This window comes from Podarcis raffonei, chromosome 11 (assembly GCF_027172205.1).
Source record: "Podarcis raffonei isolate rPodRaf1 chromosome 11, rPodRaf1.pri, whole genome shotgun sequence".
Lineage (NCBI taxonomy): Eukaryota > Metazoa > Chordata > Lepidosauria > Squamata > Lacertidae > Podarcis > Podarcis raffonei.
The window spans coordinates 43,533,122-43,559,675 of record NC_070612.1 but is presented as its reverse complement, the minus strand read 5'-3'; the positions used below and the strand labels follow the sequence as shown (position 1 = coordinate 43,559,675).

At 42.2% G+C, this 26,554-nt stretch overlaps 1 long non-coding RNA gene across 1 annotated transcript; it reads left to right on the top strand.

Moving 5' to 3' along the window:
- The first annotated feature begins 6,182 nt into the window (after positions 1-6,182).
- On the top strand, positions 6,183-7,240 carry LOC128423478 (uncharacterized). Its single transcript, XR_008332766.1, has 2 exons — positions 6,183-6,266; positions 6,982-7,240. It is a non-coding gene; the product is annotated as an uncharacterized LOC128423478 (long non-coding RNA).
- Positions 7,241-26,554: the final 19,314 nt, after the last annotated feature.

The following is a 26,554-nucleotide window of genomic DNA, read 5'->3' as shown; positions in this document are numbered from 1 at the left end:
AGGGGTGAGCTAAGTTTTATGACTGAGCCACAGGTTTTCTGGGATTTCAGAATTTCAGAGCGTTTACTTATGTTAATGAAGTAGCGCACACCACCCAGAGCCACGAGTTGTTTTTGCAAGCACACACAGCTCTCCTTGGGCTTTGACAAAAATGCAGCGAGCTGGAAAAAGAGGGAGTTTGAGCTCTTTCGATTGGTTTTTGGCAAAGATATGTTATTGAGCCTTATAACTGGGATCAGTATATGTAAGAATAGTAATGTATAACTGAGACGACGTATCATTTATTGTTTTCATAATGTTCCTGCAAGTAAAGCTTTAACACTTACTTTTGTGTGTGCTGAGGGTTTATTTCTACACAAAATGTCGATCAGACAGAGAACTTCTGCTGTCTATATTAATAATCTACAAGTGATTCAGGGATCCCTGCTTTGACTCATTCCAGCTCACAGATATCCCACTTCACTTCTGAGAAGCCCAAAATATCTCTGAGGCATTGTGTGTTTCCCGTCAGAATTTGACTTTCTTCTCAGTCTGATGCACACTCCTAGCATCCTCTTTTCCCATCAAACGGCTTGTGGTACCCATATGCCTTTCAAGGCAACTCATGCTGTATCCTGTATTATAGTCCATGGTGATAAAGCAAGACCAAAGTGCAATCTCTAGAGTATGCTACAAAAGAAACCCCTCTATGAAGTGACATGGTGATTGGAGATCCTATTCTCACTCAGGTGTTTCCCCTGCAGGTAAGGACTTGCTTGTTTGAATACTTCTCCCTATAAAAATAATATCTCAATGCACATCGGAAACTAGATTTTAGGGAGAAAGAAGGTTTGGGGAGGGGAAATAAGGTGAAAGAAGTCAACTCTGAAAAGCATCTTGAGATCCCCATCATGTAAGATAACACCCTAATTGCAACTAATGTGGAAGTTCAGGAATATTTGCTATGGACCCCATTATTTAAGCTAGTATTTATCCAGAGGTGTGAGGAATTGCAATGATGACCACTCTGTTCTGGCTTTGTTCCATGACAGCCATGATAAAATATGGGCTTTGCAAATGTTACATCAGAGACCATCTCTAGGAGAAAGAGCAGCTGGCTTATAATGATCGAGAAAGATAACTAAATTCTTTTGCGCAGCTGGAAAAAGAAATTAGCTGGCTGTATGTGAGACAGGATGGAACAATATGAGATCATGATGGAAGATGACCCTGTTCAGTGAATATTTTATTTTTTCCAACTGCATGTAGACGTGCTTCCAAAAACCATTGTACATGACAGAATATACCCACGAGATATAGGGCAGTGATTATTGCTGACAAAGCCCAGATATTTACAATTATGTTTATATATTTACACATTCTGTTCACAAACTACTCTTAAAATATGGTTATGCCATTGTACAATAGGGACATTAATAATCAGTGTGAATTTTTCACTTTAGAATGTGCCTTCAAACTTGTCTCCTCCTGTAGGGCTGATAAATAATGTTAATTTTTGGAAATAATAAAGGTAAAGGGACCCCTGACCATTAGGTCCAGTCGTGACCGACTCTGGGGCTGCGCCACTCATCTCGCTTTATTGGCCGAGGGAGCCGGCGTACATGTGGCCAGCATGACTAAGCCGCTTCTGGCGAACCAGAGCAGCACACGGAAACGCCGTTTACCTTCCCGCCGGAGCGGTACCTATTTATCTACTTGCACTGGCGTGCTTTCGAACTGCTAGGTGGGCAGGAGCTGGGACTGAACAACAGGAGCTCACCCCGTTGCAGGGATTCGAACCGCCGACCTTCTGATCGGCAAGCCCTAGGCTCTGTGGTTTAACCCACAGCACCACCCGCGTCCCTAATTTTTGGAAATGGGTAGTGCTAATTAAATTGTTTGCCTAAGATCATTTGTCACCAATAAATTAAGAATAGCAATAAATAAGACTTAACATTTGCATAACACAAGTGTTCATAAAGATTAACATGTATTATCTAGTTGTAATCCTTACAACTCCTCTGTAAAGTAATTCGATATTATTATTCCCCCATATTGCAGATGGAGGGACTGAGACTAAAAGAGAAAGATTTGCCTAAGGCCAGCTAGTGAGTTTATGGCAGAAGTGAGATTCAAACCAAGGACTGATCCACAACTCAGTCTCCACTCAGGGATAGCCATTGTGATACCCACCAGAAGTTGCGGACTAAAGCTCCCATAATTGTTGAACACTGGAAATGCTTGCTGGGGCTGATGGGAATTGTAATTCATAACATTTAGAGAGCACCACATTGGTCACCACCTAAACTGCGTGTGTGTATCTCAAAACAGCATCACAATGCCTATAGGTTCTGTGGCAGATGTGCAGAAGTTTCTCAGCAGACAAGAGTTCCCCTCCAGTGTAGAATGTGTTAAATCTACTTCTCTGAGAATTGGGAAACAACAAGGAATGAGCCTTAGAAAGTAGGAAACGATGTCACCACAAGGGAACTATGAACAGCAGAGTTGCTGATTCTTAACAGCTATTGATTCTTAACAGCTATTGATTGTATAACAAACAAGCTATGAAATTAAGCTTTTAGTAGCTATTCACAGCAGAAGACAGACGCCAGTTGCTTTCTCATCCACTGTGGAGGAGGTGTGATAGTAAAGACATATATGCTGGTAAAAGAAAGGTTTGGTGTACACACAAGTGATTTCTGGAATTAGGCATTTTGAAAAATAAAAGGCCCGTAAGATTCAAAACCCCAATTGTAAAGTGATTTTTAACATTTGGAATCAAATGCTTAAAGAAATATTAGAATGACCCACTATATAGCCCATTCAAATATTGCTAATAATTTTCATAAGAATAAGCAAGTAAGCAACCTCTCTACTATTTTGAGAAAAGAACCAGAGATCCTCAGCAGAGACATTTATCATTAAAAGTACACTCAAATTAAAAAGGATTTCTTGGTATAGGACCTTTTGTCAATCTGTCTCAGATTGCTTCTAGGCACTATTTGGCAAAGCTGGTGGAACGACTCAGAAATTCAAATCAACCAGTAACAAAGTAGTTCACAGGGCAAGAAGGTGAGGGAAGCAAATTTCAGTAGGACTGGGAGTAACGCTTCGCCGAATAGCTAGTTGAAGACTCGTTCAAGGTTCAGGGAATGTAAGCTCAGAGTGAAGGAATCCAGACTTGGGAGAGATGAAATGAAAAGAGAAGAGTTGACAAGGTACCGAGAAACCTGAAGAAGGTAGGGGAAAATTGAAGGTTGAGGAAATGGGAAGAAAAGATGGACGTTTTGAGGCAAGAATGGACCAATCAGAGTGGGAGGAGAGGAGAAATAGGCAGCACCTAATTGAAGTGTGTATGCTTTGGGAGAAGCCTCTTGTTGTAGGCTCAAGGGCAGACGGATTCTGTGATACACTGTGCCAACACATCAGATAGAATGGTGCGTAGATCAAATGCACCCATCATCCCTAAATATATCATATGATAATATGATTTTGGATTGGCCTCAGTTGCATTTAAGTAGTGGGAGGCAGAGTGGGCAGGGCAGAGCAGGGAGGAGAACTGAACAGTAAGGAATAAGATAGAGAAGTAGCTTAAGCAGTGTAATACACTGTTTTCACAACTGTAATAACAATGGCCCAATAGGATGGGGAAAGCCAGCTATTATAGTGACAACCATCCCCACAGTTCTGACGGCATCGGAAATAATAGTTAATGCATTACTGAAACTTTTTTTCTTTATCCCATGATGGTTATTAACTGAAACTACTAGTAAAATGCAAATTAAATTAAGTAGAGCTTGGCAGAGCTAGGAGAACAAAATGTAGCTAGTTTTCATGGCAGGGTTGTCTCCCTCTGTGCCTTTGGAATAGCACTATTAATGATTACATTGGACAGCATTAAGTCCATCCAGAAATATATTCTTAAAAGACCTTTTTTGTCCATGAGCAAGCACACTGGCAGCTGATGTAAGTGCCTCTTTTCAACTGATGAAGAGACATCCCTACACCATTTTGTAGCCCTGTCTCTTTTTCTGCTTTTCTAGATGTGGCGGCCATTTTGTGTTATTATGCCATGCCTCTACTATGGCAACCATTCTGTGACTTTCTGCCACATCACTTCCTCAAAATGCAAAATATGCCCATTGGCCCAAAAGGGCATACAAAAGGGTTCGCAACCCCTGGCTGTATAACTGTGGCCTCAAAGTGAATGAATGAGGCAGATCATATCAGTCACAAAGAGACTTGACATCTTTCCGCAGGGCCTGCAAGACAGAGCTATTCCGCCTGGCCTTTGGTTTGGACTCAGTCTGACCCTTATGTTTCCCTCCTGTTATGGTCTTGATCTATTGGCTACTTTTAAAATGAGGCTGCATTTTAAATTGCATTTTAACCTGTATTTTAAATTGCCCCCCCCCTTATGTTTTTACTGTGGTTTTTTTGGTGTTAGCTGCCCTGAGCCCAGCTCTGGCCGGGGAGGGCGGGGTATAAATAAAATTTATTATTTATTATTATGATTAAAAATATACATGTGCGTGTCTTCATGTCAGCTTGTTTTTACCATTTCCATTCCTGTGTGAGGTGGGCAATGGTAGGTTTAGTTAGTTTTCTTACATCCCACTCTCCCTTTACAATACAGTGGCACCTCAGGTTACATACGCTTCAGGTTACAGACTCTGCTAACCCAGAAATAGTGCTTCAGGTTAAGAACTTTGCTTCAGGATGAGAACAGAAATCATGCTCCGGCGGCACAGCAGCAGCAAGAGGCCCCATTAGCTAAAGTGGTGCTTCAGGTTAAGAATAGTTTCAGGTTAAGTACGTACCTCCGGAATGAATGAAGTACTTAACCTGAGGTACCACTGTAGTCATAATATTGTTATGGAGAGCCTGCTAGATCAGACCAATGGCCCATCTAGTCCAGCCTCCTCTTCTCACAGTGGCCAACCAGATGCTTGTGGGAAACTTGCAATGGCGACCTGAGCACAAGAGCACTGTCCCCTCTTGCGGTTTCCAGCAACTGGTATTCAGAATCATTGCTGCCTCTCACTCTGGCAGCAGAACAGCAACCATGCCTTTCAGTAGACATTCACCGGAAGCCACACTGGCCCATATCCAACAACATTGCAATGCGGGTTGCTCTCGGCCTCACAACCTCCTCAAAATCTACCTGACTTTTACATATGTCAATCAATAAGTTCCCAAACCCATTTAATGGCATTTAAAAAAATTAATTATTCCTTTCCCTCCACATAGCCAATGGTATTTCTTATTTGGGAAGAACCTAAAAAGTAACCAACTAGGTGTTGCCCTGGGAGCTTGCACTCCAATTTCCTATCCCTTTTGTGTCTTGTTTGTTTGACTGTAAGCCACCCTGCTCCAACCTGATACCTTTCAGCTCCCAGCAGCCAGTATGGTCTCTAGGAATTGTGGTTCAAAACATCAGGAAGGCACTAGGTTGGGGAATGTTGCTCTCAGACACTTGACAGGGATTTGTCCTTGTTTTAATCTGAACAGCACCTGGAGCGATATGAGGCGCTTTATAAACAAACAAACAGCTTCATATGTTTACTAAGTTGGCTTATGCATCAGTTATGTGGCAAACAGCAAGCTAGCAAAGGGCAGATGACTGATAATTTAAAACGGCAGTTAGCACAATTTCCAAATATTATCCTAGTAATTTCAGATCTCTATCAGCGATTAGCATCAAATACATTTCAGGCTAGCGAGAGTAATAGAGAGGGATTTTTGCCGCACCTTGGTTTTCACTTTGCTTCCATACTTTACTTGGTAGGTACATAGGTGGAGCATAAAGTGATGTGTTTTCATTATATTGAGAGCAAACACTCGAGAGCATGAAAAATCAGTGAGGTTGCTGATTATCGGAGTGACTTTTGAGAGGTATTTGCATATACTTCCTCGTTCCCGCCTGCAGAAAAGTTAGGGGAAGCAATTATCCTTTTCTAGTCTATTTTCACCGAAGAGATTGAAGAGTTGCTGCATTAGCTAAGGATGCTTTGCAGACTCAGAGGGAAGGACCATAGCTTAGCAGTAAGTTCAATCCCTGGCATCTCCAGGTAAGGCTGTTAATATCCCCTGTCTGAAACCCTATCACCCCCCCCCCTGCCCCGCTTAAAAAAAATAATAGCAGCTTAAAGATTTACATCGCAACCTAGGAAAGAGGGAAAGAGAATCCATAACAGAAAACTGTCAAATCTCACAGCAGCCAGAGTAGGTGAGGGAATGGCTGGAGGGAAAATGCCTCTCCCATCCAGTGAGCACCTCAGGAGAAGGTGAGGGTTTGGGATCCAGCAGATCAAAAGCATTCTCCAATGTGTCCCTGGAACAACCCGCTTTTGTCATCAACACCCTCAGAACTAGAGCAGCAAGGTGGACAGAGGTTTCCATGTCTGTAAGAGGAGGTTTGTGAAAGATTTCCTTCTCCATCCATAGATACCCCTCTTCAGGCAGAGCAGGAGATCTAGTCTTTCTTTTAGGATTGTACCCTAAAGGTCTGGGGAAATTAAAAAAAAAAAGGTCTTTGTCTGGTGCCAGAAAGATAGCAAAGATGGTAATCAGGTCAGCTCCCTGGAGAGAGAATTCCATCAGGAAGACACCACCACCGAGAAGGCCCTTTCCCCTTAAAGCTGCTTTGGGGTTATTACTGTTGCAAAACTGAAATTTGACCCCAAAAATATTTATTCTAGTTAACAGCTGGAATTCTGTTGGACTCTAGAATATATAGTAAGTCAGCAATTTACATGGGTGTTATGTTCCAGGGATCATGCCTAAAGCCAAAATCATGTACAGGCAAAACACATTGGGTTCAATGGTGGATGTGATTGCCAAAGTCATTTCTCCTGGAACCCTGCCCCCGCCCCCTCTTTTTTTGCCTTGCACATAAAGCTGAATGCACACAAGTTAAATGAACATAAGTTGTGGGCTTACTGCGTACTGCTCTGTAGGCTTTCTGAAATAACACCATGGGATTCCTGCTACTTTTTACAGATTCATAACAGAAATGGGAGAAAATTGGTTCTGAAAAATATCAAGGATTCCCTTTGCCGACACTATTACTGCTCAGCCAGGCGTCAAATATCTTGTTTATTTAAGAAAAGAAAAGACAATTATGGCTTGATCAAATGAAATCTTACATGTTCTCCAGTCTTTTGTTCATCTTTGTCACTATGGCAATGTCTCTATGGCAATACTGCATAATGAAAAATAAACCAGACACAGATCCCTTATTCCTGTGACTGTAATCTTTCTTAACTGCTTTTTTTAATTCGGAATTGTAAATTTGTGTAATCCACCTTGGGACCTGCTGGTGAAGGCAGGCAATGTTTATTATTATTATTACTATTATTATTATGAGTAGTAGTACTCAGTGCTTTTTTTCTGGGGGATGCAGGGGTATACATACCCCTCAACATTTTGTGAATCTAAGTTTGGCCTCATTGAGGGACAGTATTTCAATATGAGTAGGAAAATGAGAGTACCCCTAAACATTTTTTTAGAAAAAAAAATCAATGGTAGTAGTTAGAGTAATCTTAATTAATCTGTGTTCTCGGAGTATATATCATAGCTGTCAACTTTTCCTTTTTCTTGTGAGGAATCCGATTCGGAATTAGGGAATTTCCCTTAAAAAAAGGAAAACGTTGACAGCTATGGTATATATATATATATTTACAATATATATACAATAACATCTAGGACCCCACAACAAAGTGTTGCAGTCTAAAGTGATTCCTGTTCAGGTTTCTAGCCTTTCCATTCCATTCTCCCTCCCCTCCTGCAGTTTCTTGTCCCCTTTCCACACATACCCCAAATACCAATTGACCAGCATACAATGCCCAGGGAGCATGTCAGTCTTTATTGAGTCATTTTTTGGGTTTTTCTACCCTTAAGAGTTGTTTTTTTAAAAATATAAATCTATATTTTTATTTGCATTTCTGGAATCTTTGGGGTTTCCCAAGCCTGCCGTTCCCTCCCTCTTGTCCACAGATCCCCTTTTAGCTATATTTTTAGCTATATAAGGAACATCACTTGAAGAACTAAGGTTGCTATTATGATCAGCAATGCTATTGAAACATGACTATTAGGAGTAAATGACAGGAATCAGGTGGAGAAGGAAAGAAGTCTGCCAGAAAGATGAGTCTTTGTGCAGCTTCCATAATGCTGGCTAGAGATGATATACTCAAATCAAGAAGCTGATTAGAGGTTTTAAAATCTCTCCAAACCCAGGGCACCCCAGTAGTACATGAATGCAGAAGAAGTAACATCTGACTGAGTTGTGATTTTCCATGATCAGCAGCACATTTTCCAGTATGGCACTCCACATCAAGAGATTTTCAGAAATGGAAGGCTACACAAGGCTGTATCATACCTCATGATTGAGAAACTCTCTCTATATCCGACCTGCTTCACTCAGTTTACAAATGTCAGGGAAGGAGAAGTTGGCTAACACTATGCTAAAAGGATGCTGTCCACATGCTAACAGCGTGAACTGGTTTTGATGAAGGCCACCTTTATGCAATGAGCTGAATAAAGGACCTTGTGGTATTAGTAATATGCTTATTAAGGTCAAATGACTTATAAAACAATATGCACATTTTTGCATGCCTGGGCGGAGACCCCCCAACCCCAGGAGCCACCCGGTTGAAAAGAATGGCTTGTGACAACGTGTTATGGGTTTAAAATTGGCCACAACTTTATTTAAACTTTCAGATGTAGGAAGACCTGGCTTAGGCATTGGGTGTTTATCCCTCCCAGTCCCCAGCCGGGAATCTGAGGCACATCAGGTTAACAGATCTGTCTGGGGAGTGGGCTGGCTCTGGAAGACGTATGTTTAAGCAGAGAGCCCGCCCCCCATTTCACCACAACACTGGGGCGTGCACTGACAACCTTTCAGCATATGGCCAGTGACTCCCCTCAACACAGCCCCTTTAACGGGGAATGCTGGGCTCACTGATGTGGGGGGGGGCATGTGTCACCGCTTCACACGCTCCCCTCCATTTAGGGAAGATAGACTAAAGGATTCTGCCCAAGGCCTAAAACCGCCACTCGAGATCGCAAAATTGCAGTCTCTCTGCCAAACTCTGGAGCAAACTGGAACTCCCAGATAGGCTTCGCCCCCCTTATACACACCAAGAGTGGACCAGAGTGAAGACTACTCCTTCCTGGTCCGCTCTCCTGGCTCCGCCTCCGCCACTATTGGTTCATTTTGAACTGAGGTTTGGCAGGAACCTCAAAGGGCTGTGACGTGGGGAGGTGGACCAGGAGCGTCTTGCCGAGAGTCTCGGAGGATTGGGGGTGCTGCGAGCAGCCACGCAAAGGATGTCCTCCGATTGATGGGGAGAGCGGTCCTTATATGATACACATGCATACATACATACATAATTTTATTTGTATGCCACCATTCCGCAGTTGGTAACCATGATCAGAGCAGCTTACAACACAAAAAAACCCATAACTGCAACTTAGCAAAATTGGTCATAAACATTAAAGAATACGCAACCAAACTGAACAATTTCCACATAAATCACAAGATATAAAATAAAGTTACAAAACAACAAGCAGCAACCCCCACAACAAAACCCCCCAAACAACCCCCAGCACAAGAGTCTGCATTTTATGCATGCTTATAATATTCGTGCATATTATCTGTTGCTCTTTGGTTACGCACTGAATGCAGACTAATCTATAGCTCTCAACTAGTGAAGAGCCAGAAATAAAGGACAGGATTCACCTAACAAGCAACATCAGAAGAAGCCCTGTGCAAGATCTTCCTGCTTGCATAATGGGACTTTCACCCTATCCTCCCCTCTTCCACAGACCCCACTTTTGGTTCTGCAGGAGTCAGGTGAACCTGCGGAAGAGCATGCAGGGAGAAGAGAAGGAAGACTGTTCCATCTGGCAAGCTGACAGAACATTTGTCATTGTGCAATGTAGAATTCCACCTAATATTTAGTTGATATTTAATTGATCAATAAATTGATAGAGGATCAGAGAAATTAAATTACACCTCCAAGTTCACATAATGGAATCCCACACTTTTAAAGTCTCTGTTCCAATGGCAAAACATCCTGTCCCTCTAATAATCTAATTTGCGATGAATAAAGTGATATTCATTAAGAGCTTGGGAAAGCCTGTGTTCTTATTATCTCTTTGATGAATACATGCAGTCCTTATAGAAAATACATCAGAGTACATCATCCATAAAGAACTTTTTGGAAAAGATCAGTAGACCTGCATATATTTCTGAAGTGAAAGGATGGTTTCGTACAGCTTCTGAAGCCAATGTGTAATTATGATTTGCGCTTCAGAAAAAATGGGTTTGCCAATATCCTTTTCATTTTTAGCAATGTCCTGTAACAATAGAAAGCTTTCATATATTATTGTCAGCCATAGCTGCAAAGGACGTAGCAGTGCCTTCATATAACACAATAATAATTGTCCCAATTTTATAGATGGGGAAATCAAAAAGCCAATGTTCAATATACTCCGAAGCTCAAGATGCAATGCAGCTTATGCTTTATCCAAATTTAGCATATGAATCAGCACATAAAGTTGGTCTAGAGGACACGGTAAGTTAGGTCTGGCATACCAACTAACTGAATAAAAATATAGTTCTCCTCAATACACAGTTTATCCATTATCAAAGTTACATTATCAGAAGTAGAAAGAACGGCTGTGTAAATCATAAATTGGGTGCCACAGTACCTTGCAGTGTTCAATGGCTCATTTTCTGTATAGTCATTCCTGAAAATCTTTAGAGCTACTGCAATATTGGAATCGGGTTTATGATCAAAACAATATAAATGACTATCTGTGAATGGTCTTCAGACAAAAGCACTGATTGTCAAACAAAATTGAAAGCAACTTCCTACTTTCTGTAACTCTGATCTGTAAACTAAGTGTATTAATACTGCATGCTCCACAAAACTAGTTACTTTCCAGAAGTGCTGCAAAGACAGGACTTTGGGAAAGAGGTCTGGGGCTCCACTCAGGAAAGTGAATGAACAGGCACTCTCAAACCAGAGCTTAAAGCTGGAAGAGTGATGCTAAAGGGGTAGCATCATTGCACATATTGGACTTCAAATCAAATTCAAATTCCCAATTGGGGGAGGCTAGCAAGAGGCTAGGGGGACACAGCAGGAAGTGAGAAGTGAAGGGAAAAAATCCTGATTGGCTGGATATCCTCTTGGCCAATCACTTGGCCCTTTGGGCTGTATCTGTATGTTTCCCTCCTCTGTGTCAAATAAGTGTTGTTTACTTTTTATAATACATGGAAGATGGATCTCCCGCAGGAGGTTCTGGACTCTCCTTCCTTGGATGTTTTTAAGCAGAGGTTGGGTGGCCATCTGTCATGGATGCTTTAGCGGAGATTCCTGCACTGCAGGGGGTTGGACTAGATGACTCTTGGGTCCCTTCCAACTCCATGATTCTATGTTTTTTCTGCTTCAACAATATTTCATTATGTTCCTATCATTTTATGTAATTGTATTTTGTATAAAGTATAAAAATTATAAATAAATCATGTTCTATTTACAAACAAAACATTTAAACAGCTACCTTTCTACCAACAGGACATTGAGAGGGGCATGACCAGGATTTTTGTTAGGGGGCAGAACCTCATATTTGTATTGATTTGTATTGATTTTTACTTATTGGGAGCGCAGCTGCCCCCCTTGGCTACGCCCATGGGGGGCCACAGGAAGGAAACAAGGTCGGGGAGGGCACGGTCAGGAAAAGGTTGGGAAACGCTGCTCTAAAAGATGTAAGACTATTACATCCAGAGTCTAAAATTACTAAACCGCCCTGCTGTCTCCACTCCAGTGAGGAGAGGCCCTTTGGCATTTTGCACTACAGTGGTACCTCGGGTTAAGAACTTAATGCGTTCTAGAGGTACGTTCTTAACCTGAAACTGTTCTTAACCTGAGGTACCACTTTAGCTAATGGGGCCTTCCTCTGCCGCCGCGCAATTTCTGTTCTCATCCTGAAGCAAAGTTCTTAACCCGAGGTACTATTTCTGGGTTAGCGGAGTCTGTAACCTGAAGTGTATGTAACCTGAAGCGTCTGTAAACCGAGGTACCACTGTAATATCCCAAGATGAGCAAAGGCCAAGGTCCCATCTAGGTCAGGCCAAAGGCCCATCCAGTCCAGCACTAAGTTCTCACAGTGGCCAACCAAAAGCCCACTGGAAGCCTGCAAGCGGAATGTGAGCACAACAGCAGTCTCCCCACCTGCAGTTCTCAGCAACTGATATTCAGAAACATGCTGCCTCTGACAGTGGGAACAGAACCTAGCTATCATGGCTGGAAACCACTGATACCCTCACCCTCCATGAATTTGTCTAAACCTCTTTTAAAGCCATCCAAGTTGCTGGCCATCACTACCTTTTATGGGTGCAAATCCTGTAATTTTAACCATTTTAACCGAAGTACTTTCTTTTGTCTGCCCTGAGTTTACCGAATCAGCGCAGTAAATAGAAAAGGTGAAAAGTTCAGGGTTTTGAGCCACTGGCAATCTTTGTAGCTTGTGCTGTGGAACCATGCCATCGCAGCATTTGCTAAATTGGCCATTCTCAAATGGTGGAAAGTGGGTCGTCACAAGTTTATTTCCTCTACGGCAGATTCTTGAAGAAATACCTTCAAAACAAAGCAGCAATTTCCACAGACCACAGAAGGTTTGCAGGTGCAGCCAGTACTTGAGACCCACCTACATGCGATGCTAAATGTGACACATTTGGTGGGTTTTGTTTATTTGATACTAAAAGCAGGGGTTGGTTTCCATTGGAACTACAGTACGTGGGACAAAGAGGTTTAATCCTACCTCCCCCAACCATGGTCTATGTTTCCATCTCAGTAAGGAGAGTTTCTGAACCAGGAATTGGGAACGTAGGAACATCTCTGGATGTTCTTGGACTTCAACTCCTATCAGCTCTAGTAAGCATGACCAGTGGTCAGGAATGATGGGAGTTCTAATCCAGAAATATCTGGAGGACCACAGGTTCCTCATTCCTGCTCTAAACCTTCAAAGACAACCTGACATGGAGTGTGTTTCAGTAGCCAATCAAAAAGTTCTCAGAGGCATAGATGATGGCAGCCAGCATATAAAAATCAACTGCTACAAGACACTCCTGACCACAGGTACCATCTGCTTCTCAAGTAGCAATGCCAGGTCCAGAGTTATGCAAACTCCACTGATAACAGACAACCTCACCTGCAGCAGAGTCTGATTCTCTGCCACCACAATATCTATCTCATCTTGATTCAGCCTATTAGACTTCATGTATTTGACCACAGCTTCAAAAAATGGATCAGGATAGAGATAACAGCAGCCTGATGCGAAATGAAACACAGAACTGGGAGCCCCCAGAATATTGGATTGTCATTTTACATTGAGTTTCATGTAGATGTCAAGTATAATTGACATCAGAACACTATGCCAGTGTTTTAATTTTTTATATTGTATGGTTTTATTTTTATGTAAGCAGCTTTGAGACCCAGATGAAGTGAAAAGTGGGACATAATATTCTTTAAGTAAATAAGACATACCCAGAATAGACCACTCCGTGAGCACGACCAACCATGAATATCACCCTACTTTCTGAACCCTTCAGAACACTAATTGACAAACCCCCACAAAGGATGTATAGAATGTAGATTATGGCAGCACAAGGAACATTTTCTAGGCAGATGGGAAAATGAAATACTTTTCACAGGGCTAATATTGTAGCTCCCATATCAAAATGTCATTTGTACATTGGTTTATCGTTTTGGTATTTGATCACCTTATACCCATAAGGAATAAAGCTATTTATGTGATTTGGGGCCTTGGTAGCATGGTAACATTAGTGAGATTGGTTTAGATTTATGTCTGGTGCAACATGTGCTGCAGCAGGAATGCTTCTTGGCTACAGTTCATTTCTAGCATATTAATGAATGTAAAATAGCGTGGAAGCGTTTGATCGTACTTCTCCCCCCAGCCTTTGATTACCATATTTAGAGGGACAGAGAGAGAACTAGAAAAGGGTTCCTAAGTATGCAGTCTCTAAATGAAAAATCATTACTGCTTTTATGCAAAGAGTTGCGCAGAATCTGGAAGACAGATCATTCATACCCGAATCAAAGTTTTGGGGGGGAATACTGAAAGGCTACCATGCTATTAAACAGGAAGGACCCAAGATCAACAACAATAAGGGCTTTTCTAGATCTGCAATACTAAAATAAACGAATGAATGTGTCCCTGCCTTGAATTTTGTAATGAGCTGGATCATGAGTTTTGAGTCTGAACTAATAAACATACAATAGGATTCATTGCTGGTTTCGCTGTTTTATTCTGCTTTTATGGCGTATTGGTTCCTAACTTTGGAAGCTTTACGTTCTTTTCCCTGGTAATAAAACAAAGCACCAGAATTTAATAAAGACTTCACCCATAAAATTATGTAGTGTACAGACTGTTTTCTTTTGCCTATACCTCCTGGATTTGAATGGAGCTGTGTATGTTGGGTAGATTCCGCTATAAGAGATATTATGGTTCCTTACAAGTGATAATAATCTAGAATATAAATGTATTCTTAGTTTTTTGAAACTCTGGGAAATGAATTATTGGTGTGAAGCTTCAAAAGTTTTCTCCCTTTAATCCGGATGGATGAGTTCCACCTTCCTTATTTAACCAGATAAGTAACAAATAACTCCAATCAATTCAATAAATGCACAAGAATGGAAAATACAGAATTACAGGAGTAGTCCTTTATATCAATAACAACCCGAGGCTTAAGCTGAAAGGCAGGTTTTCCCCCCTCGACAATATTAAAAGGGACATTTATGATGAATTAGAAGTACTTTCCAAAGATAATATTTGTAAAAAAATCAGACCCCACTTCCTATAAAAGCTAATTGGAAGAAAAATGTACAGTCGTGTGTTGTGCACCCATTTCAGCTGATTAAGAAATTTCATTTGGCACTATCCACATTTTGTTTTTGAGATAAAAGCCTTTCAGGGCTTACCTGTTGCGTCTCTCCCTTCTGATTTAGTGTCTTCTCAGTATCTTGAGCTGGTAGATCTTACACTGGCTCAACCAAAATGAACTGGTCTTCTCCTACGATTCTTTTCCCATTTTTTCCCCCTAGCTTTCTTCACATGTTCTTCTTAGGAAACAGAATAACCGCTGGTTTCCAGTTGAGGCTTTATGACGTGTTCAAGTTGAAAGAAATGAAATCAGTTACAGGAGAGAAGAAAACAGGAAAGCTAGAACAGGAAAGCTCAAATGGGCATTCTAATAAAGTCTCCAGAGACATCAAGTTGTCTATTCTAGAGCTTTTAGTTCTAAGAAGAGAACTTCCAGGTTTCTAAGAGAGGTATATCTGACACAAGACAAGGGTGTCTAAGCCTTGGGGAAGAGGAGGGGAAAGGTTATACTCGTGCTTCCCTGACTGACAGCCTTGAGCACCCATTAAAAAACCTTTGGTCTCTTGTTTTCCTTTTCAGCGGTAAGCACAAATACATATATATCTCTTCAAAGCAGCAGGCAGCAGGAGACAATGTCAGCCTTTAAACCAGCTCCATAACATGGCAGCAAAATTATGCCGGACTGCCTGCTTTCATCTTTTCAGGAAGATTGCCACTTAGCATTGCTTCCCTTGTCTTATCCCGTTCCATTCCATCTACAAAGAAGGCTTTTTCTCAAACTGTTTTCTGTCATTTTGCACTTCAGCTTGGATACCTGCACTTTAGAATTAATTAGATGAACTGCAAGCTTAGGGCAGTTTGATCCAGCAAATGCTGGCAGTTATTTAGCAAAGACTAATATATTTCAGTGACTTTTAATTAACCGATTCACATATAAAAGCTGTACAAGTGTTTATCAAGTCGCAATACTTACTGCCATGTTTCTCAAATGCAGGAACAATGTAACATCTGAAATGATAGCTCCTAAATGTCATCCAGAAGGACACATGTCTGATTTCTGGAATTCCAAAATGAATGCAGAGATTGCGTAACTGTTGCAGGTTAGAGGATATCCAATACCTGCAGAAACCTGCATGCATGTAATCTATGAATGAGTCCTAGGTGTTACTTACACAATTCTTAAAGCCATGCCAGGAAAATCGCAGTGAAACAAGTGGTGCCTTATAGCACAAGTATTTCGAAGAGCGCAGGAATATAAAACCAGTGGTACAGAATTAGTAATTTGATGATCTTTCATTTTTAAGAAAATATGATATTTACATTTCTGAAAAATGAACTCATTGGGGTGGTGGTCTACCAGGTTTTTCCAACGGCTTATTGACCAGAATAAATAAATACCAGGTTTTATTCAAAGAGTAGACTATTGAAATTAATGGGCCTAACTTAGTCATGTTCATTCATTTCAGTAGATCTACTCTGAGTAAAACTGAATAGAATACCACCCATAGCTAATGAGTATTTTCCATGTAGAAGTAGTGGATCTATCCAACTAGAGAAAGATTGCTAGTCTTCTGAATTACCCACATAGCATTAAATGTAGAAGCTTCCAAGTAGATTCACAGAGGATTAGTGTGCATGGCTATGGTTGCAGTAGCAGAAATCCATGGCTCTGTTCCAACATAAGATGCAGCACAACTAACCTATGTAATCTGCACTGAGCTGTAGGTTGATTAGATCAAGGATGCCAGCAAAGCACAGCTCCATTGCACGATAAACACTGCAGGTGGGTCTTATTTCTGTGTCAGTGATTGCACTCTGTGAGGCATGTTGGTGATGCAACACCATGTCTGCTTTTTGAAATGTACCCCTTCAGCTATTCCAACTGCTTCCTGTTGTACAGAGTGTGTAGTTATCGCAGAAACACCCTGACAGCATTTTCAGATATCAGAGAACAACGTAAGGGCTACACATTCGGTAAACACATTTGGAGTCTTCTGGGTAAATTCCATGGTGTTCAAGACTCCCAAAGCAACATGTAACAATAAACACCCAGATCATCACCCTGCTTTGGCTGATATCTGAAGGGACTTTAGTAAGAAGTGTATGAGAATATCAGTTGGTACTGATTCAGAGATCTTGCCTTTTTTCAAAATGAAGCCCTGGATTTGATGTGATGCACTCTCTGTCCTCAAATGCTGAGCTTCATATTGTTTTTCTGGGTTATGTATGACTCAGGAAAGTGTCCTCTGGGTTTAGAACTTTAGATCCTAAAAAGAACTTTAGATCCTAATATGAAAAGGCTGCTGACATATGAGATTCATCACATGCTGATATCACTCTGATATAATACATTTATTTTCAATTGGGAAAGACTATCTGATACAATCCCTTATATGCTCTGGGACATTTTTAAAATAGTGGTAGTATTTACTGAATTCTGAATTAAAAGACTGAATTCTGAATTAAAAAGAATTAAAAGACTACAAACTTAACCTGGTTCTGGGAGTAAGCCCTACTTCTAAGTAGGTGTACATAGGAGTAACAGTGTTAAAAAAAGATAGCAGTAGCAAAAAACAAACAAAAAAACAGCCTACTAAAAGACCCTTTAAAAAGCAAGAAACTATTGTTTACATTATGTGAAAACAAGCATTAAAATAAAAATGGTAGTTAAGGCATAGTCAGTAACTGGATAACAAACTAATAATAAGAATTTTATCAGATAGCAACCTAACCACTCAGTCAGGTGTGGGGAATTTGTGGCCTTCTGGAAGTTACTGACTCACAGTTTCAATCAGCCCCAGCCAGCATGGCCAATTTTCAGGGATAATGGAAGTTGAAGTTATCAACTTCTCAAGGACCACAGGTTCTCCATCCCTGCTCTTGATGCTCAGATCTTATCACATCATGCAATTGAGGTGACCCTCAGAAGGAACAATCCAGCAAAATGAGTCACTCACAACCAAGTTCCACTAGAACTCACAGTCATTGGGATTTACAGTCTGATTATAGGAATATTTACATGAAAGTAGCTCCTGCTGAGTTCAGTGTAACATTTCCTAGTAATTTTATGCACACTCCTCTGGGATTAAGCTCCACTTCTGAGCAGACATGTATAGGAATGTGCTGTTAAGCATTTTATAGATTTCAATAGGATTTTACCAGATTGCACTGACAGTGCTTATATCTTTATGCAATGTCAGTTATATTCTAATGAGTGGAGTCACTCAGTCACTATATTGTACTTCCATGAGAGACAGATTACATAGGTACCACATTTCAGCTTTCTAACATAACACAATAACTTTAATTTAAAAAGTAACATTTCTATTTCTCACTCTCCCTTGAAATTTGGTATATAAAGTTTGTTTCATAACAGCAGACAGCACTCTAAAACATTTCAGTACATTACAGGAAAGAAAATAATATCTGAAGTATTAAGAAATAGCAAAGGATACTCTGAAAAGGCTGTCACTTCACAGAACAGTAGATCCACTTATTCCCAGACCACTGATCCGCAAGGTTCTGCAGAGGGGAAAAGAAAAGCCAGGAAAGAGATTTTCAAATAGATCAGTACAGTTTACTTGAGAGAGAGACAACAAATAAGTTAAAAAGAAAGAGAAAAGGTAAGGGAAAATAAATCAAGTCGTCTCAGCCTGACACGAAACTGAAGTACAGAAATATTTATAATTTCAAAACAAGTTTTATTTATTTCATTTTGGATATTGCCTCATCCCTAAGGGCCAGGACACATAACAGTCATTTGTCTTGTTTCTATAAAGACACTCCCGACATCACGAGGGGGTGGGGTTGCGGGCTCATGCCCCCAACTACAATCTCGCGGGGCTGGCGTCAGCCCCGCGGGACCCAGGGATTCCCTAGCTCATCAATATTCATCACCCTCATCGCCAGCCAATCGGCTGGCGCTGGGGGCGGGCTTACCAGGTGCACTTAAGGTCAGGGCAGCCCTGCCTCGCCCCCTTTTCTTTCTTGCAGCAGCTGCGGTGGAACGCCATCACCTCCCCCAAATCTTGAAGGGTAGTTCGTTAAAGGACTCCGGGGGGTGTCGCCTCGTCCGAAACCTACGGAGGCTAGGGCCTAAAGCGCCCCCCCGAGCGGTAACCCCTTGGGGAGCGTCCAGGGATGTGCATCTCGGGGGCTCCCCCTGTTGGTGCTTAACCCTTCCCGGTTAGACCGGATAGTCTGTTAGGGCCAATGCCTAAAGCCAATACCTCTCTTACCTGTAATCAATAAAGTTGTGGCCATTTTCGCCCATTAACCTTAATTCTGGTGTCCGGTGTCTTTATTTACTCCATCTGTGGGAGGGGGCGGGTATTGCCACGCAAACATATATTGCTTATATCCCCTAATATTATGCTGTTTATAAAATATTATAAATATGATCCAAAATGTGTAAGGCAAAGCAAATGCGAAGGCACATCCTGTTCACAATCCTGGCCACCAAAAGCCAACACAAACAAAGTGTTTCAAAACAAGCCAAGGGGCTCTGGTGACCCTCCCAGGCTGAGGAGGCCCACAACTGTTGGTGCACATGTTATACATGTCTATTCAGAAGCAAGTCTCATTGGGTTCATTAGATCTTAATCTCAAGTAACCGAGTGTAGGATTGCAGTCTAAGGTTGCACTTTACTTAGGAGGACCTACTTCTGAATGACATGCTTAAGATTGCTGTGCCCAACCAAAGCAGTCTGGTTTCTTCTTCCCCTGTGACTAGATTCGGCACCACACAGTGCTTGCCTGGCTGTGCTTTTATCTTTGCTGTGCAGTTAGCCAAGAGACTAGTGGAAACTCAGCCCAAGGCATGGGTGGCTCAGGTTGACTGGATGTGCTTGTATGGCCAGCAATGTAGTGTCAGTTGCTGGTGCCTGTGTGTGCACTGGGTGGGTGGACCCCTCATTGCTCAATGCCAACACCGCTGGAGCGACCCACCCCCACTGGAGCAAACCGGGGCTGTGCTGAGCCCTTGGCAGGCAGAGAGGAGCACTGGGCTGTGCTACGCTGGGGTTGCCTGCACAGGAGTTCCTGGTTTGCGCCCCATCAAAAATTGTGTGCCCAGGGCCACAGGCCTCCTTGCTCCCCCACACTCTGCCCCTGTGTATGGCACACCCAGTTATACACACACAAACACACACATACAGTGGTGCCTCGCAAGACGAAAAGAATCCGTTCCGCGAGTCTCTTCATCTTGCGGTTTTTTCGTCTTGTGAAGCAAGCCCATTAGCGGATTAGCGCTATTAGCGGCTTAGCGGGCTTAGCGGATCAGCGGATAAGCGGCTTAGCGGATCAGCTGATAAGCGGTTTAGCGGCTTAGCGGATCAGTTGTTAAGCGGCTTAGCGGATCAGCTGTTAAGCAGCTTAGCGGATCAGTTGATAAGCGGCTTAGCGGCTTAGCGGATCAGCTGTTAAGCGGCTTACCGGCTTAGCGGATCAGCTGTTAAGCGGCTTAGCGGCTTGGGAAAAGGGGGGGGAGGAAAAAAACCCTGCAGGAACTCGCAAGACATTTTTGTCTTGCGAAGCAAGCCCATAGGAAATTCGTTTTGCGAAGCACCTCCAAAACGGAAAACCCTTTCGTCTAGCGGGTTTTCCGTCTTGCGAGGCATTCGTCTTGCGGGGCACCACTGTATAATGTACATGCCACTAGACCAGGGGTCAGCAAACTTACCGCGCCTCGGGCCAGTGTCTCCAGCGCCGACTGCGCAGCGGGCCAGAGGGCGAGGGAGCGCTTGCCCATATGCGTGTGCACACACTATTTCCGGCACACTTCCTGGTCGGATGAGCACCGGAAATAGCCTGTGCGCATGTGCACAGGCCTCCTCCGACCCAGATGTGCACTGCAAATAACGCTTGCGCATGCGCAAATAACACTTGCACATGTGCACAAGCTATTTCTGGCGCTCGTCCGACCCGGAAGTGGGCAGTGCCGTTAAGAGCGGGCGGCGGCAGCAGGTGGGGGTTGCTGTGGGCCGGATAAATGAGGCCTTAGTTTGGGGACCCCTGCACTAGACTTTTTAAAGGGGTTGAGAAGGTCTGCGGCTATGGTAGATAAGTTAAGACATTATGTAAACTTCATTGCTGCTGCAGGATATAAAGATATTCATGGCTGCTCCTTACAGGATTATTTATACATTAACCGAAAATGCCTGACAGTTTGAACCGCAGTTCAGAAGGAGGCCTGCGGGGACTGAGCGAGGGCAATTCATGTGTTTCCTGTCAATCTGAAATATCCTCAACACAATCTTTGTTATTGGCCTTCCTGCTTGCAATGTGCTATTCCAGTGATTTGGAGCTCAAGGCTGTCTCAGCTCTTCCTCCTCCGCTATTGTCTCTTTTTTAGTACTTTTCATCCCCCAGGGTGCCATGAAAAAGCCAACCGCTGATGCATTGTAACACTGGGCTAAATGCAAAAAAGTTGTTCCAAACATGCAGCAATGTCACAAAGCCACAGGTGTTTCTGTGTTTCTGACTGCTTGGGGTCTTCACAGACCAGAAGGAGTAAGTCAAAAGCAATAAAAAAATAAATAAGGAAAAGCTGCTAGATCTGCTGTTCAGAAACAAATGGAACAGTGGGCTGTGAATAAGGCTGGTTGTGATCTCTCTTTTTCAGTTTGCTGTTCCTCACCAAAGGGCATTGCCACTAAACAAGAAGAAGAGGCAGCTCAGTTCTGGCTTCTCTTCGCCAGATAAACAGAACTCTGTGTAATAAAGGATGAAAACAACATCTCATATTTCTGTTGGGCCAGTTACAAAGAGCCATGCAACCAGAAGCATACCTAGTATAAGGGGAAACAGGTGCATGTGTTAGGCCCGTGTTCTAGCCATGATAGCTATGTCCTACATCCACTGTCAGAAGTAATATGCTTCTGAATGCCAAGTGCTGGGAATCGGAAATGTGGTGAGTTCTGTTGTGCTCAGGTCCTGCTTTTAGCCTCTCCATAGGCATCTGGGATAACAGGATACTGGACTTCTTACGGTCTTAAAAATTCAATTTCTACCCTATGCTTCCTCCTGAAGGAGGAGTGTTACTTGCAGCTTTCAGGGACTTAAAAGCATGGAAGACTCTTGTTAAGGGGAGGAACCTTTTAAAATAGCATGGAACAGGGCCAAGCCCTTCAACGCACCTAAATGATGTGTTTCCAGTGTAGGGATGGTGGCGAAGGAGCATGGTAGTTAACCCACACAAAGAGAGTTTGTATTGCAGACAAAGGAAACTGTATACTATGATCGTTTACAAAGATTCCATTTTCAGTGCAGCCATTTCTCACAGGGTCTTCAAAGCAGGATGTGAATACAACTCCTGAACAGGAAGATAATCCTGTCCTGGATAACTCACGCACCATCCCACAAGCATCACCATACATATTTGACTACACTCAATCAGAAAATGGAGGGGGGGATCCTTTGTTGTTGTTTAGTCGTTTAGTCGTGTCCGACTCTTTGTGACCCCATGGACCAGAGCACACCAGGCACTCCTGTCTTCCACTGCCTCCCGCAGTTTGGTCAAAATCATGCTGGTAGCTTCGACAGCACTGACCAACCATCTCGTCCTCTGTCGTCCCCTTCTCCTTGTGCCCTCCATCTTTCCCAACATCAGGGTCTTTTCCAGGGTGTCTTCTCTTCTCATGAGGTGGCCAAAATATTGGAGCCTCAGCTTCAGGATCTGTCCTTCCAGTGAGCACTCAGGGCTGATTTCCTTCAGAATGGATACGTTTGATCTTCTTGCACTCCATGGGACTCTCAAGCGTCTCCTCCAGCACCATAATTCAAAAGCATCAATTCTTCGGCGATCAGCCTTCTTTATGGTCCAGCTCTCACTTCCATACATCACTACTGGGAAAACCATAGCTTTAACTATACGGACCTTACATACTTATTATTACATTCACTTTGTTTAAGGGTTTTGGTTGGGTGGTATCTTACTGAATCAGATGTCACGATGAGCGTTTATATGAGGTGCCTGTGGCTGCCACTTCATTAATGGAAGTAATTTTATCATCTGTTGATGTTTGTTTGTTTGTTTGTTTGTTTGTTTATTACATTTACTTTCCACCTTTCTCCAAGGAGCTCCAAGTAGTGTCCACGGTCCCTCAGCCTCCCAGCCTGCCGTCACAACAGCCTTGTTATTGCTATTGTGGCTGCTACCTGGTTAAAGGAATTACATAACTCTTATGTCGACTTTCTGTTTCTTCTGTTAACAAATAACTTTTTTTTTTGTCTGCAGGCACCACTGGGATCTATTTGCCTTTTGCAAAAATTTTAGCTGGTAACAGAACATGGGAGCTTGAATGGGTAAAGAAAGTAGAAGATACAACATTAGATCAGTGATAGGGAACCTGTGGCTCTCCAGATGTTGTTGTAGCTGACCATTGGCCAACTGGCTAGGGCAGATGAATCCATCAACATCTGGAAGGCCGCAGGCTCCTTACCTCTGGCTTATATCCTCCATAAAACATACATATTTCTTCTAACATGAAATTCCTGCTCCTATGTTTAATAAGCATTAATTAGAAGAGCATGGCATCCTCCACATTTTATCACTGCTACCGATGTGATCTCTTGAATTTTATCATTCATTATCCTCTGGAAAAGAATTATCTAAAATAACGCTGGACCAGAATTGGGCTTATATCCTAAAGTCCCCTTTTATATTGCGCATTATGAAACATTCAGCTATATACAGTATTGGGGCTAAGTTTCACGATGCATGAAATCATTAAATATAAGGCAATTACAAAACTTGGATGAGGGCAGCCAGTTCTTATTCTTATGGGGGGGGGAATCCTGAATTGAACATAATAAACCCATTCACCACTAAATATCTATCATGTGCCATCTTTAGTTAATAGATAATTAAAATAATTATCCCGTGTGAACTGTATTGGGATCTAACTTCATACTATTTGAACGGTGGTTAATGATGCTTAAGAATATGGTCGTCCATTCCCTCCACCTCTCAGGTAGAACAGGGATTATAAAAAGCTGGGAATGCCAGGAATGCTAGTTCCTTTAAATGTAGCACAGTGAGAGGGCAAGGCAATTAGTTTCAGCAATTATTACAATGAATCTTAAACTGAAAAACAGAAAAGCACGCTAGAGCGCAGTAGCAACATATAAAACTAACATATGAGAATGAATACAAAGTGTGTCCTTCTGGACAAACAACTAAATATTCTTAAAATGTCTTGCCCCAGCCACTCAGAACACAAGACCAAGAAGTTTAGCCTCAATTAATTTCCAGATACCATCATTTTCTCTAACCAGTCCTCAGAGCCGCAAGGTCCATGGCCAAAGAATCCAGCAACCTGGCAGTGTTTTTATACTAATTTAACAATAATATTCTGGGCCATTTGCACCATCTGTTGCCCAGGTGTCAGTCATGGAAGGAAGAAGGGACAGATGGAGGCAAAAGGCTAGAGGAAGCGATTTGGACACAAAGTTCTCATTCCACTGAGCAACACACCTGAAAACAGAGTTTACTAGCCAGTAAAAAACGAGCTTGGAACTAAAAACATACAACAAAAATCTCAGTGCTAAAAGAGCTTGATTTTTCATGGCAATTGTGGCGGGAATGCAACATGGGCAGGACAGCAAGGAGAAACTATATATACCCAAGTAATGCAAGCAGAAGGTCGTAGGATCAATTCCCAGTATCTCCAGGTATAGGGCTGGGAGTGTCCCATATCTGAAACCATGGAAAACCACTGTCAATCATTGTATACAATAATGAGCAAGATGTATCAATATGGAAGGGTGATTCTGTCGATTTCAGTTTCTCCTATTTCCAATCTTAAATTCAGTTCTCCACATTACTGCATCAGTTTACAATTTTTAAAACAAAGTCGTCATGACAATTCATCAGATTTTTAATGCAAATGTTTCTAAATATACACATTTCTGTATGCAAATGTGCCTAATATACACATTTGTGTGTGTGTGCATATGTTTTTTCAAATCAATTTTCCCAAATATGCATTTTGTGTGCTATTTTCACTAATACATGCATTTATATGAACACTTGACCCTAGCATATACATTTTTTCATATGTAACTTAGCTGGAGAACGTCTGCAAAATTCTTCCTGGAATCATAGAATTGAAGAGTTGGAAGGGACCCCAACCCCCTGGAGATCTGCAGAATCCTGAAAAATGCAAATTTTGAAGGATGGTTATAAGTTTCAGTTTGCATATTGTTTCAGAAAGAGCAAATTAAGTACGATAAGTTTGCCTTTAAATGCGAGCTGAACAGAATTTTCCCCACATCCCTACTTATAAGTAAAAAATGCATAGGAGTCTGCTGCCAGTCACTGTTATTTACCTTTTGTACAAGCACTTTAACATAAGTGTGATTAGTTTAAGTGCCACTATTAGATACATTAAAAGATGCTGTACAATGTGAGGAGCAGTTCTCCCAATTACTGTGACAGTTTCGCTGCATGTAATCCATTAAAGGAATTTAGAAACCTGCACCTCTGTCTATACAAAATATCGGGGGAGAGAAGCCAGTGAGCACTTATTAAGCAAGATGTGCATTTGGTTGTTAGAATGGCAGGTGATTGTGATTGTGCCTGGGATACATTATTCAGGGTGCTTTGAAATGCTTTTCTGGAAAATATGATACTAGGCAGAAACTTCGTTTCATCACCTTTATGTAAGCACACAGTCAGCTGCTTTAGGATGGTTCTCTCAAACCCGTGACCCCTCAGACATATGCAGGGTGGTCAGGCTGCACAAAGTCCACAGAAATGGGTTGTAAAGTGTGGGCTGCAATACATGTTTGCTGTACACCGAATTTAGAGCTTTAGGCTGCAATCCCAATTACCTAGGAGTAAACCAAATAGAAAACCATGAGACTTCCTTCTGAGCCATTTTTCTAGAAAAAGAGGTGCCAGAACTCACCATGAACCTTGTTCTCTTATAATGGAAATGGCACCCACCTGAGAGGAGCCGGAACTGAGTTGTGGAGAGTTCTGACTGAAAAGAAGAAGAAGCTCTGCTTCTGAGTAAGCATTGTAGGATTGCTCTGTAAGAATTGATTAACATTGTTCGGAGTTGTTTCCAGATATGTATCTTCATTGATGTAAGACTCTTGGATCCAGCAGAGTCTTCCATGACCAGAAAGCAGGGACATGAGTTTCTCCAATTCCCACATTCTCCTACAAGCTCCCCATGCCACTTTCCACATTGTTCCAGAGGGTTCTCCAGCCCCTCTGGGACAGCGTTGTAGAGGTTACATAGTAATAACAATAACAACAACAATAATAATAATTTATACCCCGCCCTCCCCGGCCAGAGCCGGGCTCAGGGCAGCTAACACCAGTAAAATTACAAAAAAACCCACCACAATTTAAAATACAGGTTAAAATATAATTTAAAATGCAGCCTCATTTTAATAGTAGCCCATAGATCAAGACCATAAGGAGAGGGAAACATAAGGGTCAGACTGAGTCCAAACCAAAGGCCAGGTGGAACAGCTCTGTCTCGCAGGCCCTGAGGAAAGATGTCAAGTCCCGCAGGGCCCTAGTCTCTTGTGACAGAGCGTTCTGCCAAGTTGGGGCCAGTACTGAAAAGCCCCTGGCCCTAATTGAGACCAATCTAACCACCTTGCGGCTTGGGACCTCCAAGGTGTTATCATTTGTGGACCTTAAGGTCCT